The following is a 13614-nucleotide window of genomic DNA, read 5'->3' as shown; positions in this document are numbered from 1 at the left end:
AAAAAACAAGTCAAGAGTTAGTACAAAATGCTGCAGCTAGACTTGAGAAAGTTCGATCACATTTCTCCTATACAAGCCCTTCCCCTTTGCTACTTGCTCATAAAAAATACATGGCTTAGCACCTTCCTCGTTTCTTAGTAGGACCGAATATTCCATTCTGAAAACTACTTTGGCGTCATGCTGATCGTTTCGTGACTCAGAAAGGTAAAAAGACCTCCATAAGCTGCAGAGCATTTTCTATTCAGGCTGCACTACTTTGGAATGTGCTACCAAGGATAAGGTTTAAATCTTGTCTCAATACTTATTTTTACATGCTGGCATTTAGTAAATTTTACTCAAGGAGGTTCCACATGTGTGGTCGAATCCTACCGCAGATGGGGTTATTAGTTTTTTCTTGCAGATTTGGGTGGTTTTCTGTCACCTGTTGGTCTGCGAAGCTTTGAGATTCTTTTTGTATGTCACTTGACTTTGACAGTCTTGTATCTTTGTGATATTTAATGCCTTGAAAATGTGTTGTAAACCCTTATATTAAAGGGAACCACGTACAGAGAAAACTTATTAAAAGATAAATGTTAGTATTAGGGTTGTTCCGATCATGTTTTTTTGCTCCCGATCCGATCCCGATCGTTTTAGTTTGAGTATCTGACGATCCCGATATTTCCCCATCCGATTGCTTTTTTTTTGCTCCCGATTCAATTCCAATCATTCCCGATAATTTTTCCCGATCATATACATTTTGGCAATGCATTAAGAAAAAAATGAATAAAACTCGGACGAATATATACATTCAACATACAGTACATAAGTACTGTATTTGTTTATTATGACAATAAATCCTCAAGATGGCATTTACATTATTAACATTCTTTCTGTGAGAGGGATCCACAGATAGATTTGTATATTGTGACTAAATATTGCCATCTAGTGTATTTGTTGAGTTTTCAGTAAACGATAATGTAGTCATGCCCAAATGCAAGATGGGAAGTGGAACCATGACTGTGCGTAATGCTACCAATTGATATATCTTCTCTGCGTTGGGAAATAACATAAGGTGTTAAGAAAAAGATCAATTGCTCCCTTGCTTCCCCACATTGCTTCCCATGATATTTCTAATCGTAGGGAGAGGGATTGTAAGGCTTTAGCCAATTAAAAAAAGGTTCCAAAGGCTGCCAAAATTCACTCTACTCATTTTACACTGCCTTTTATCTTTCTATATAGGTAAAACGGGGCCATTACAGATTGATCGCGACAATGCGTGAGTGGGTCGTGCACTGCATGCATTAATTGCGTTAAATATTTTAACGTGATACATTGTTAAAAAAATTAATTACCGCCGTTATCGGAATAAATTTGATAACCATACCTAAAGCCTTAACGAAAGACTCTGGATGAGTGTAACATATTATGTCTGTAACGTTAAATACAATTAGAAAACGATTTAATAAAATATATATATATATATTAAAAAAAAGTCATGGCCGATATTTTTTTGCCGATTCCGATACTTTGAAAATGACGTGATCGGGACATCTCTAGTTAGTATGAGTAATAATAAGTTATAATAATTTGATATTCAAACCCCTCTTAATGTTTTCGTTTTTCTAAAATTTGAAAAATTATTTTAACTAGTAGGTCGACATTGTTGTTGACGACACAATGCACTCTGGGCAGTGACGTTAAAATTATCATAAATTATGATCATAAATCATTCCTAAACAAAAGCAGTTATCCGCAACATGGAAGCATTTTCATGGTTGAGCACCAACTGCCGTACTTCCTCAGAGTCACTCGTTACCTACATAAACATGTCGTCGTATTGAACACACAAAAAACATGTGATCGCGAAAAGGCAGACACAAAAGGGTTTGTGACAGTAAGAAGGGATCAATAAAAAAAAAAAAAAAAAACCCAAGGGTAAGCCGTGGTGAGAGACAGACAAACGAAGAAAAATAAGGCAATGATGCAACTAGCAACAAGGGGATATACAAACTGTCAAATGGCAGCAAGTCAATATCTCAGCAAGCCGCCTAGGATCGGTTTAAAGACACTGCTGATAAGCTGGAATTGGATGCAGGGACAACATTGGGAATTCATCCCATAGCTCTGTAACAAAACAATCTGACCAGCAGCAGAATGTGACAGAATCATGCCAGTCGTCAAAATAGCTTCACTTGCGAGCTGTCACAGCTATTCTCCCAGTCCAGTCCAACCACGTCATCACCCCCAGCGTGCATTGCTTGCGTAAAACATGGCACCCTTCGTATATCAAAACATGTCCTAAATATAAGAAATTTTAAATCAATGACAATGATATATATATGGTTCTAATAATACAGTTGTGGTCAAAAGTTTACATACACTTTTGAAGAACAATGTCATGGCTCTCTTGAGTTTCCAGTTATTTCTACAACTCTGATTTTTCTCTGACAGAGTGATTGGAACAGATACTTCTTTGTCACAAAAAACATTCATGAAGTTTGGTTCTTTTATGACTTTATTATGGGTGAACAGAAAAAAGTGATCAAATCTGCTGGGTCAAAAATATACATACAGCAGCGCTAATATTTGGTAAAATGTCCCTTGGCCATTTTCACTTCAATTAGGCGCTTTTGGTAGCCATCCACAAGCTTCTGGCAAGCTTCTGGTTGAATCTTTGACCACTCCTCTTGACAGAATTGGTGCAGTTCAGTTAAATTTGATGGCTTTCTGACATGGACTCGTTTCTTCAGCATTGTCCACAAGTTCTCAATGGGGTTTAAGTCAGGACTTTGGGAAGGCCATTCGAAAACCTTAAATCTAGCCTGATTTAGCCATTCCATTACCACTTTTGATGTGTGTTTGGGGTCATTGTCCTGTTGGGACACCCAACTGCGCCCAAGACCCAATCTTCGGGCTGATGACGTTAGGTTATCTTGAAGAATTTGAAGGTAATCCTCCTTCTTCATTATCCCTCCAAACATATTGCTGGCATTGTGACCAAACAGCTCGATTTTTGTTTCGTCTGACCACAGAACTTTCCTCCAGAAAGTCTTATCTTTGTCCATGTGATCAGCAGCAAACTTCAGTCGAGCCTTAAGGTGCCGCTTTTGGAGCAAGGGCTTCCTTCTTGCACGGCAGCCTCTCAGTCCATGGAGACGCAAAACACGCTTGACTGTGGACACTGACACCTGTGTTCCAGCAGCTTCTAATTCTTGGCAGATCTGACGGAAAATTTGACTCGTCATTTGTCACGACATATCCTGACATGCTCGAAATACGACGATTTACAACAGCGTAGCATTTTAATTGTTTTCTGTTTTGTTAGACAAATCAACATGGGCCACCGAATAATCATCCCCCAGGACCACGGACGCTCACCTCGGGGGCCCGTTTATACTCGTCGCACCCGGGCCCTGTTCACATTTGTTCCGCCACTGTATCAGGTGTTCAACAGAAGTTAGCAACAGAAAGTCAGCTCAACTGTAATTATAAATGTGGATCACAGGGAATTTAAGTGTTTCCAAAAAGTTTTTCAGAAATCTAAAGTACCGCAAACACTTACGACTTAACGATGCAGTCCGCTCGCACACTTTGCAATAATTCAATGGACTTAAATCAGGAAGTGCTGTGATGGAAATTTAACAAGTTAACAGATCCTTTGAGTGTCTAAGTAATAAAGCAAACGTCTTGCACAGCGAGTGAGTGCTTGGATAACTCTATAAAGCTTTGGCCTGAGAGGGCTCACTGTAAATCCTCTCACGCGGACGCATTAACGCTCGCGCTTAGAATGCAATAAAAGGGGCCGCCTTGTGATATTTCAGTGAATAGGCTGGCATATGAGTAGACAGAGAAAGAAATGACATTCAAAGGATGAGCTGTTGAAGTAATTAAGGAGTTGGCAGAGATGCAGTCTGATAGGAAAAGTCAGAGAGGAAGAGCGTGTGAAGGCATGTAAATGACACGGCATGGAAAATGGACAGCATGTGTGAGTTTAGACATTCAGTGAGGAATTTAAGATGTACTTTTATGATGAAGGTCACATGTTAAAGCTGCTCCTCAAAAGCATGACTAGTTGGAATGAGCAACCCAAAGCAAACTTTGTCTTTCTTGCCCTGAAAAGACACCCTGAGCATTGGCGAGCTAGGCAGTTGCCTAGGGCGCTGTCTATGGAGGTAGATTTGTGTCTTTATTATTCAATCAAAAAAAAAATTTCTTCAATAAAAAATATTTATTTTAGGGCTGTCAAACGATTAAAATTTTTAATTGAGTTAATTACAGCTTAAAAATTAATTAATCGTAATTAATCGTAATTCAAACCATCTCTAAAATATGCCATATTTTTCTGTAAATTATTGTTGGAATGGAAAGATAAGACACAAGATGGTTATATACATTCAACATACGGTACATAAGGACTGTATTTGTTTATTATAACAATAAATCAACAAGATGGCATTAACATTATTAACATTCTGTTAAAGCGATCCATGGATAGAAAGACTTGTAGTTCTTAAAAGAAAAATGTTAGAACAAGTTATAGAAATTTTATATTAAAACCCCTCTTAATGTTTTCGTTTGAATAAAATTTGTAAAATTTTCAATCAAAAAATAAACTAGTAGCCCGCCATTGTTGATGTCAATAATTACTTACACAATGCTCATGGGTACTGAAGCCTATAAAATCAGTCGCACCCAAGCGCCAGCAGAGGGCGGCAAAACTCCATTAAACAAAACAAGTGAGCGTTTCACTGTACCGTAATTTAAATGTGTCTGAGCGGGGCATCTGTGTTAATAGCGTCAAATATTTTAACGTGATTAATTATAAAAAATAATTAACGCCCGTTAACGCGATATTTTTGACAACCCTAATTTATTTATTTATTTATTTTTAAACCTGTCCTGCTCAGTTGTTTGACACAGAGAATGGAAGTCTAAGTGCCCGGATAGTCTGAACAGTTTTAATGTTTCACATTGAGAGTCTGACATACTCCCTTTGTGATCATTCAACATACCTCATTTATTATGACAAAACAGCGAACAGGAAGGAGTTAAAAAAAAAACAAGAGAAGAAAGAGAAGAAAACCAAAAACAACAAGAAATACATTGAACGCCTAACTACACTAACTACCAATTTGTTGGTGCTATTGTCAGCTAAATGTATTTCCTGTTGACACCATGTGGGGGGCCTGTTGACCAGGGAAAGAGGGTGAAGAAGGAGGGGGAGTCTATAAGCTAAGTGATAGAAAGGGGTAGAGTGTACACAAATCATCTTTGTGATCTAGAACCCAGTAATCGTGTGAATCCCTTGTGAGTGTAAGCCCGTTGGCGACCGACCCTACGCCACTCCATCGCCAATCCCGGCACTGGGACCCCCGCCCGAGCGCCCAATAACATCCAGCCGCACGCGAGCCCCGCCGGGCATGCAGCAGCCATGCAGACGAGCGGAGACGCCACGCGGGTGCCAACACGGGGCCACAGTCCTCACCCAGCAAACCCGGGGGGTGGGGGGGGGGGCAGCGCAGCCCATCCCTCCTCCCGCAGCCCAGCAAAGGAGCCCCCCGCCCCCGGAATCCAGAGTGGTCCCCCTGACCACCCGCGCGTCCATCTACCGGCCCTCGTGGATGGCAAGAGGGGACGCAACACCAACCTCACGCCCGTCTCCAACCCGGTCCGCCCACCCGGGCCACGAGCCGCCGCCGCAGCCCACCAGCCGACACGCCACGCCACGGGGCCCCCAGCGGCCCACCAAGCCCAGGGCAGGGCAGGGTCCCCTGCCGTAGCAGGCAACATCCAGCCGATACACAAAATATTTATTTTTAATCAAAGAAAAAGTCACTTCAATCAATCAAAAAAAAACCAAGTGTTTGAATGCAAAAATAAATTTGAAACTCAAATTCGCGGGCACTCCGGTGAGATCCTGATGTCACACCCCCGTACCGGTGCACTATTTTCGACTTGAACTCAAGCAAAGTCCAATGGCTGGATGGAGCCCTGGTGGCCATTATTCTCGCTCCATGCTTTTATGCCATTGGCGTAGTCACCTGCCACTCAAACATGTCGGAAGTAGCATTCAAGTTGGATCTTTGTGTCAAAATGATTAAATCGAAAAAAAGTGCCTGTTCAAAACTATTTCCGCTTAAAAAAAAAAACGTGCGTCCAAAACCTTTTCCATTTAACAAAACAAAACAAAAAAAAGTTTAAAACTTTTTGCTTTTCAAAAAAGTGACACTTCAATAATAAAAAAAAAATCAATATTTCAAATAAAAACATATTTTCAATAGAAAAATTATTTTTGCAAGTGATTTTTTTATTTGATTAAAAATAGTTTTTTTGATTGAAGCAACTTTTATTGGGATTGAATGATTTAAACACAAATGTCCTACCCATAATATTGCTCAAACACAAAAAGGATTGCTTCAATCAAAGAAAAGTTTCAATGAAAAATTAAGTGTTCAAATGCGAATTTCTGAGTCTCAAATAATTTTTCACATTTAAAAACTTTTTTTCCACGATTGACTTTTTAAAAAATTTTTGATTGAAGGGATTTTTCTTTTGAAAATATATATTCTTTTGTTTGAAGCAACTTATTTTTTGATTGAATAATAAAGACACAAATGTCCTAGCCAAAATGTGGTCCAAACGCAAAACTACATCAAAAGTGTTGTTTAAATAAAAAAAAAAACTTGACTTACATCCCCCCCAAAAAATTCAATCAAAGAAAAATAGGTTCCAAATAAATTTTTTTGAGTTTCAAATGTATTTTTGCATTCGAACACATTTTTTTTTTTTTTGATTGAAGTGACTTTTTCTTTGATTGAAAAAAAATATTTTGATTTAAGCAACTTTTTTTTGATTGAATAATAAAGACACAAATCTACCTCTATAGCTATTTAGTGGAAGGGGTGCCAAATTTAAGCTAAAATTAAATTAATCGAGCACTTTTAGAACAAATCATTTCACTCTGTGGAACTTATGTTTCTGACACAAAGTAAACTTAGAGGATTAAAGAGCTGCTGTTTTCCAGCATGAGTCACAATCTGCATCAAAAAATTTCCCTCCGAGTAGAAGCATCGGCGCCACAAACACAAAGATGAGCCAAGTGTTTCATCCTCAAGTGGACACTTAAAATCTGCTCTTGTTGCTAAGACATCTCACAATAAAGCTCTTCCATTCCTGAGAGCCTTACAACAATAAGAAAATGTAATATTTGTGGAGCTACTGAGCCTCCTCTTACATTTACTTATTAGGATTTCATAAAGTTCGAACATTTTATTGCACTTGAAAATGGGTTCTCATTTTAATTTCGAGTTATACTAAATTATTATAATGCAATCAATAGAGAGAAGCCTTTAAATTTGAATGTCTTTTTAATGATTAAAGCAACACTAGGTGACTTTTCAACCTTTATAAAATATTTTCAGAACATTTGTGATATGTCTGACACCTCTTTTATATGCATTATTCAGCTTTGTATAATTTGTAAGGGTCTGACTTTTTCATTACCAGACCTTGATGTTTTTTTTTTTTTTTTTTTTAATCACTAGATGTCTTAAAGAGCATACAACAGGTGAAAAAAAAGTCTTAAATGGCATTATTATGTGAATTAGAATCATATTGTGAGACGATTCGACTATATACAACAATTTAGCAAAGCGCAGATGACGAGAAATTAGTCTTTTAATCTGCCGGTTAGCCACGCCTACCATTATAGGGCATTAGCGTCCCCAACAGGTGGATGACGTCAGCGGTAGACTGGGCTCATCGGTTTTACTATTCAGCCCATTGAGGGGGAATTATTCAGAACGAGGAAAACGCGACAAGGAAAGCCGCAAAATGTCATTGTTTCAGTCGCTCTACTCCAATATTTTTACAGGATATTCTTTTTATCCAAGTATTTTTCCCCAGTACCGGTCCGTGGCGCATTTGCTACAGGGCTGCACAGAAATAATAATTTATTAACGACAGCATTCTGGCCAAATTAACCTGTGCCCCTGCTTAACACACCAATATCCCTGTCTACTCTAGATATAATACTACAGGATGGATTAGAATGTCGTCATAAAAATCCATTGATTGGACAGCTAGCAGTTTATTTTGCAGTGGCGCCTCCAGAAATTTTTCATAGGGGTGGCCAGATGGGGCCACTTAAAATCTTGGGGTGGCCAAAACTAAAAGCTATAATTTCAGGTTTTCATTATGTTATTGCAGTAAAAAAGGTCAGGGGAAAACTATCAGAAAGACTTAAGGACACGGCTACTGATATACTTTGGTGTATTGTGTAATATTTGATGTTACTAATTATTTAATGTGCATAGTTCATAACTGTCCAGTCAACATTTTGTGTTCCACAACAATTCTGTTTTATTGTATTATGTATATTGTGTACTGTGTATTATTAGGCATAAGGTGTACATTTAACTAGAGTTGTCAAACGATTAAAATTCTTAATCGAGTTAATCACAGCTTAAAAATTAATTTATCGTAATTAATCGCAATTCAAACCATCTCTAAAATATGCCGTATTTTTCTGTAAATTATTGTTGGAATGGAAAGATAAGCCAAAACGGATATATACAGTAAATTCAACATACTGTACATAAGTACTGTATTTGTTTATTATAACAATAAATCCACAAGATGGCATTAACATTATTAACATTCTTTCTGTGAAAGGGATCCACGGATAGAAAGACTTGTAATTATCTTAAAGGATAAATGTGAGTTTGTATATTGTGACTAAATATTGCCATCTAGTGTATTTGTTGAGCTTTCAGTAAATGATACTGTAGCGACTTAACTGTTCTGCCCAAATGCATGATGGGAAGTGGTGCAACCATGACTGTGTGTGGTGGCTACAAATGCTATATCTTCTCTGCGTTGGGTACACTACAGGGTGTTAAGAAAAAGATCAACTACTGTCATTCTTCCCCACGTCGCTTCCCACAATATTTATAGTTGCTGTGGGAGAGATGACAAAGCTTTTGCCAATTAAAAGCACGGCCCCAATGAACACTTTTATCTACTCCACTCACTTGACACCGCCTCTTATCTCTGTATAGAAGTAAAACGACGCCATTGTAGGCTGTTTGCGGCAATGCGTGAATGAGTCGTACTGCGAATGCGTTAATTGCGATAAATATTTTCACGTGGTTAATTAAAAAAATTTAATTACCGCTAATGTTAATGCGATAAATTTGACAGCCCTACATTTAACAAAACAAAATAAATGCATTCATTTGGGATGAAATGCATAACTGATGCTACAACAATCTAACGATATTCTGGCAAGCGGGGTAGCCAGTGGTGTGGTCTACCAATTTATAGGGGTGGCGCCACTGAAATTTTGTTCTATGTATATAATATATCTATGTGCGCTTGTCCTCGATAATTACGTATTACTAGGCCGTGGGCGCAGCACATTTGTTCCCGGAAATAATTAGCCCCCACACGAGCGAAGATGACTAGAAAACAGACGTCTTTGGAGATATTTTTTACGGCGAAAAGTGCACCTGACGAGCCAGAAGATGAGCCTACAACCTCGAAGAAGCACGAACTGCGAAGGAGTGGAATCGTGACCCGTTTGTGAATAAACCGAGTGATTCGAGCATGTCTGTGCAACAGGAGGATCCGCTTGTAGAGATCACAAATGACAGCGACCTTAAACGTACATTTGAGACAACAACTCTACCGAGGTTCTGGATTAAAGTAATTCCGGAATATCCTGACATCGCTACGAGATCATTGAAAACCTTGCTACAATTTCCGGGATTCTTAATTAATGCTTAACGACAAGGCGAAGTCGTTAATGGTGAGAGAGCGGTGTGCGGTTGTGTGCAGCTAACATGGCAGTATGTATCTGAGGAGAACTTTTCTACATGTCCATCCATGATCAAATGTAAGTTAGTATTCCTTTCTTGAAAGAAAGTTTGTAGTGTTTACTTCGGAATCGCTGCCTTTGCGACCATGTTTAACGTTACGCGCATGCGCAGAACCGCATCATTGCAATTTTTGATGGGTTGCAAAATTTGTCTGAACACCGGTCCGTGAAAAAAAGTCCCAAATAATACCGGTCCGTGGTGTAAAAAAGGTTGGGGACTCCTGGTGTAGACCAATCACAATTAGTGATGCACGATAATACATTTTTCAACCGATATCGATAACCGATAATTTCCTGCTCCCTCCACCCGAGAATGTCAAGCCGATAATTCTATTCAAATATGTATGTAAAATGTCAAAGTATACAAAGATCACTATGCAAAAATGTAGTTTAGTGCTATTTTTTCCCACATCAAATGTGAACAAGTAGTAAATTCCAACATCTAAGCAATGGCAATGACATTGTGTAATGGTAAGCTTTTGGCAACAATTACTTGCACAAAAATGCCTTTAAAAGTAAGCTATTCCTCACATATATCACATTACTACACTGCAAAAACAACTAGCAGAATTGGACAAAACTGTTGATTGCGCACATTTGGAGGCTAAATCAAGTATATAATTATCGGATTGCATTATCGGTTGAATTTCATTTTATCTGGATTATCTGTGTGACGTCATAATTGCCATTATCGGCCGATAATTATCGGTGACCGATATTATTGTGCATCTCTAATCACAATCCCTGCCGTTGGCGTAGCAACGCATCAATGTGACGTGCAATCAGTATTTTTTGACGTCAGGCTACAGCGTAGGGTCCAAGCAGGGTAGGTCGTCGTCCCGATGCAGAAGCATAACAGCCTCATTATATTGCGTTGCGCCCTATATATGAAAACTAGGGTTGTTCCGATCATGTTTTTTTGCTCCCGATACGATCCCGATCGTTTTAGTTTGAGTATCTGCCGATCCCAATATTTCCCGATCCGATTGCTTTTTTTTTTTGCTCCTGATTCAATTCCAATCATTCCCGATAATTTTTCACGATCATATACATTTTGGCAATGCATTAAAAAAAAAAAAAAAAGAATAAATCTCGGACGAATATATACATTCAACATACAGTACATAAGTACTGTATTTGTTTATTATGACAATAAATCCTCAAGATGGCATTTACATTATTAACATTCTTTCTGTGAGAGGGATCCACGGATAGAAAGACTTGTGACTTTGTGTATTGTAACTAAATATTGCCATCTAGTGTATTTGTTGAGCTTTCAGTAAATGATACTGCAGGCATGCCCCAATGCATGATGGGAAATGAAACCATTATGGATAGAAAGACTTGTGACTTTGTGTATTGTAACTAAATATTGCCATCTAGTGTATTTGTTGAGCTTTCAGTAAACGATACTGCAGGCATGCCCCAATGCATGATGGGAGTGGAACCATGATGGGAAGTAAAACCATGACTGTGCGTCGTGCTATCAATGGATATATCTTCTCTGCTTGAGGTGTAAAGACAAAGATCTATTGCCACCTTGCTTCCCAATATTGCTTCCCATGATATTTCGAAACATAGGGAGAAGGATTGCAAGGTATTAGCCAATTGAAGAAAGGCTTCAAAGTCTGCCAAAGTTCTCTCTACTCATGTTGCGCTGCCTTTTATCTCTCTATAAAGGTAAAACGATGTCTTTACAGGTTGAGCGCGACAATGAGTGAGAGGATCGTGCAGCGGAGATTGTAATAGCATTAAATATTTTAACGTGACACATTTTTTAATAAATTAATTGCCGCCGTTAATGGGATAATATGATAACCCTACATTAAGCCTAAACTAAAGACTCTGGATGAGTGTAATATATTTTGTATATAACGTTAAATACAATATGAAAACAATTTAATTAATATATATATATATATATATATATATATATATATATATATATATATATATATATATATATTAAAAAAGGCATGGCCGATATTTTTTTGCCGATTCCGATACTTTGAAAATGACGTGATCGGCATCTCTAATGAAAACAGTTTTAAAATTGGCCATTCATTGAAGGTGCTCCTTATACTTCGATGCGCGTTATACTGCGTTAAATACGGCAGTCGAATTTCTTCACACAAGTGGTTGTGCATGTTCAGAACATGCTTTAAAATACACCTATAAATACCTACTAGTTCCAACATTTTTGTTAAGCAAAGCAATTTCCTTCATTTATTATTACCATCTCCCTTCAGTCAGTAGCCTAATAAATGAGTTGTTCACTCAATCAGTAGTTCAGTCAATAAATTGTCAGTCATTGGAACAGTCAATTATCCAGCGCGCCACTCGCTAAATTAGCCGGTCAGTAAGTTAGTCACGCTGTGGGTGAATTATTCAGTCAGCCGCTCCAAAATTCATCAAATAAAAGCAGTTGTGAGTTTATCAAAGAGGAAATGAGTCAACGCGGTTCAAGATGTCCAATTACGAATTTAGCTCAACTTTTCAGGCTAAAAGACAACAACCGTTTAACCGCTGCTTATCTCGTGAGACTAAAGATAGTGCAGGATCAATTAACCCACTACTCTAAGATAGCGTGTGGGTGTGTTGTATGTATATGTGCATGAATGCGAGAGATGTCCATCAATGTAGCATAATAATATGTTTGTTTATGGGGCCCTCTTTCTAAAGGTCAAAGGTTTCATTGGAAAATCCAAGTTAATCACAGTTCTCAGCCCTCTCTGGATCACTTTGACTTATTAGAGGTAAACAGAAGGAATGGATTTTAAAAGCCTGGGAGGGTATTTTGGGCATCGCAGTGATGAATCGGTATGGGGGAAATACAATATGTTGTAGAAAAAGAAAAGTGTAAAGTGTTTGAGGCAGATTTTGACAAAGTATTAGTTCAAAACCCCCAAATTTCACTATAACACTTGGTAACTTTTCAGTTTGGGTCGATTTTAGCGACGCCGGTGGACAAAAGCGGTAGTGTTTTGCCTTAGGGAAGATTGCGATTCCCATGACGACCAGCACACACCCGCACAGTGTCATAAAATCATCAATAATCATCATCGTTTCTGTTTTCAACGGCTATGTAAAGGATGAATAGTAATAAGGTCGTAAATCCAGTTGTGGCTAAACAATCATATATCACTCTTAGCAACCATGTGGCTTGGTGTGGCTAACCGCCAGAACCCCGCTAGTGCAATTCCAATGACCCGGGCCGGCGGAATTCCGACAACCCGGCCAAAAGGCCAAACTCGGCGCATCCACCCTAGTTTTAACTAGGCCTGCACTATATATCATTTGAACATCGCCATCGCGATATGTGCATGCGCAATAGTCCTATTGCAGGACGTGTGTATCTTTTTTTTTATCTACACGTAAACTTTTTGTTTTGCTTAATAAAAGCAGCAAGTGTGCAGAGACATGGCCTCCTGGATCCCTTTGATATACATCAATCTTCATCAAAATTCCCTTAGCCTGCACTAAACTGTATTATATAAATACAATGTGGTCATGGTCAGTCAACCAGTCTTCCCAAACAAAGCTATTCAAGTCATCTGGTGAAAATTCTTGTAGTTTTGCAATATATATTGCAAACCCCCAATAAGTCGCAACGTAAGATTTTTCCAATATTGTTCAGCCCTAGGTGAACAATATTGGTCACAGGAAAAACGCGGACTGGATTTATAGTGATGTGCGCGTTTTCTATACAAACAAGTGGAATGGATTGGATAATGACGCACTGAAGGGGTTCTCTACCT

General features: G+C 38.5%; 1 protein-coding gene across 10 annotated transcripts in view; it reads right to left on the bottom strand.

Annotated features, from left to right (window-relative positions):
• The window catches only part of ctnnd2a (catenin (cadherin-associated protein), delta 2a), a 542938-nt gene that overhangs the window by 45632 nt on the left and 483692 nt on the right, over nucleotides 1-13614 (bottom strand). The window lies entirely within an intron of this gene.

Source organism: Corythoichthys intestinalis, chromosome 20 (assembly GCF_030265065.1).
Source record: "Corythoichthys intestinalis isolate RoL2023-P3 chromosome 20, ASM3026506v1, whole genome shotgun sequence".
Taxonomy (NCBI): domain Eukaryota; kingdom Metazoa; phylum Chordata; class Actinopteri; order Syngnathiformes; family Syngnathidae; genus Corythoichthys; species Corythoichthys intestinalis.
The sequence above is the reverse complement of the archived record's forward strand: the minus strand, read 5'-3'. Positions and strand labels throughout refer to the sequence as shown.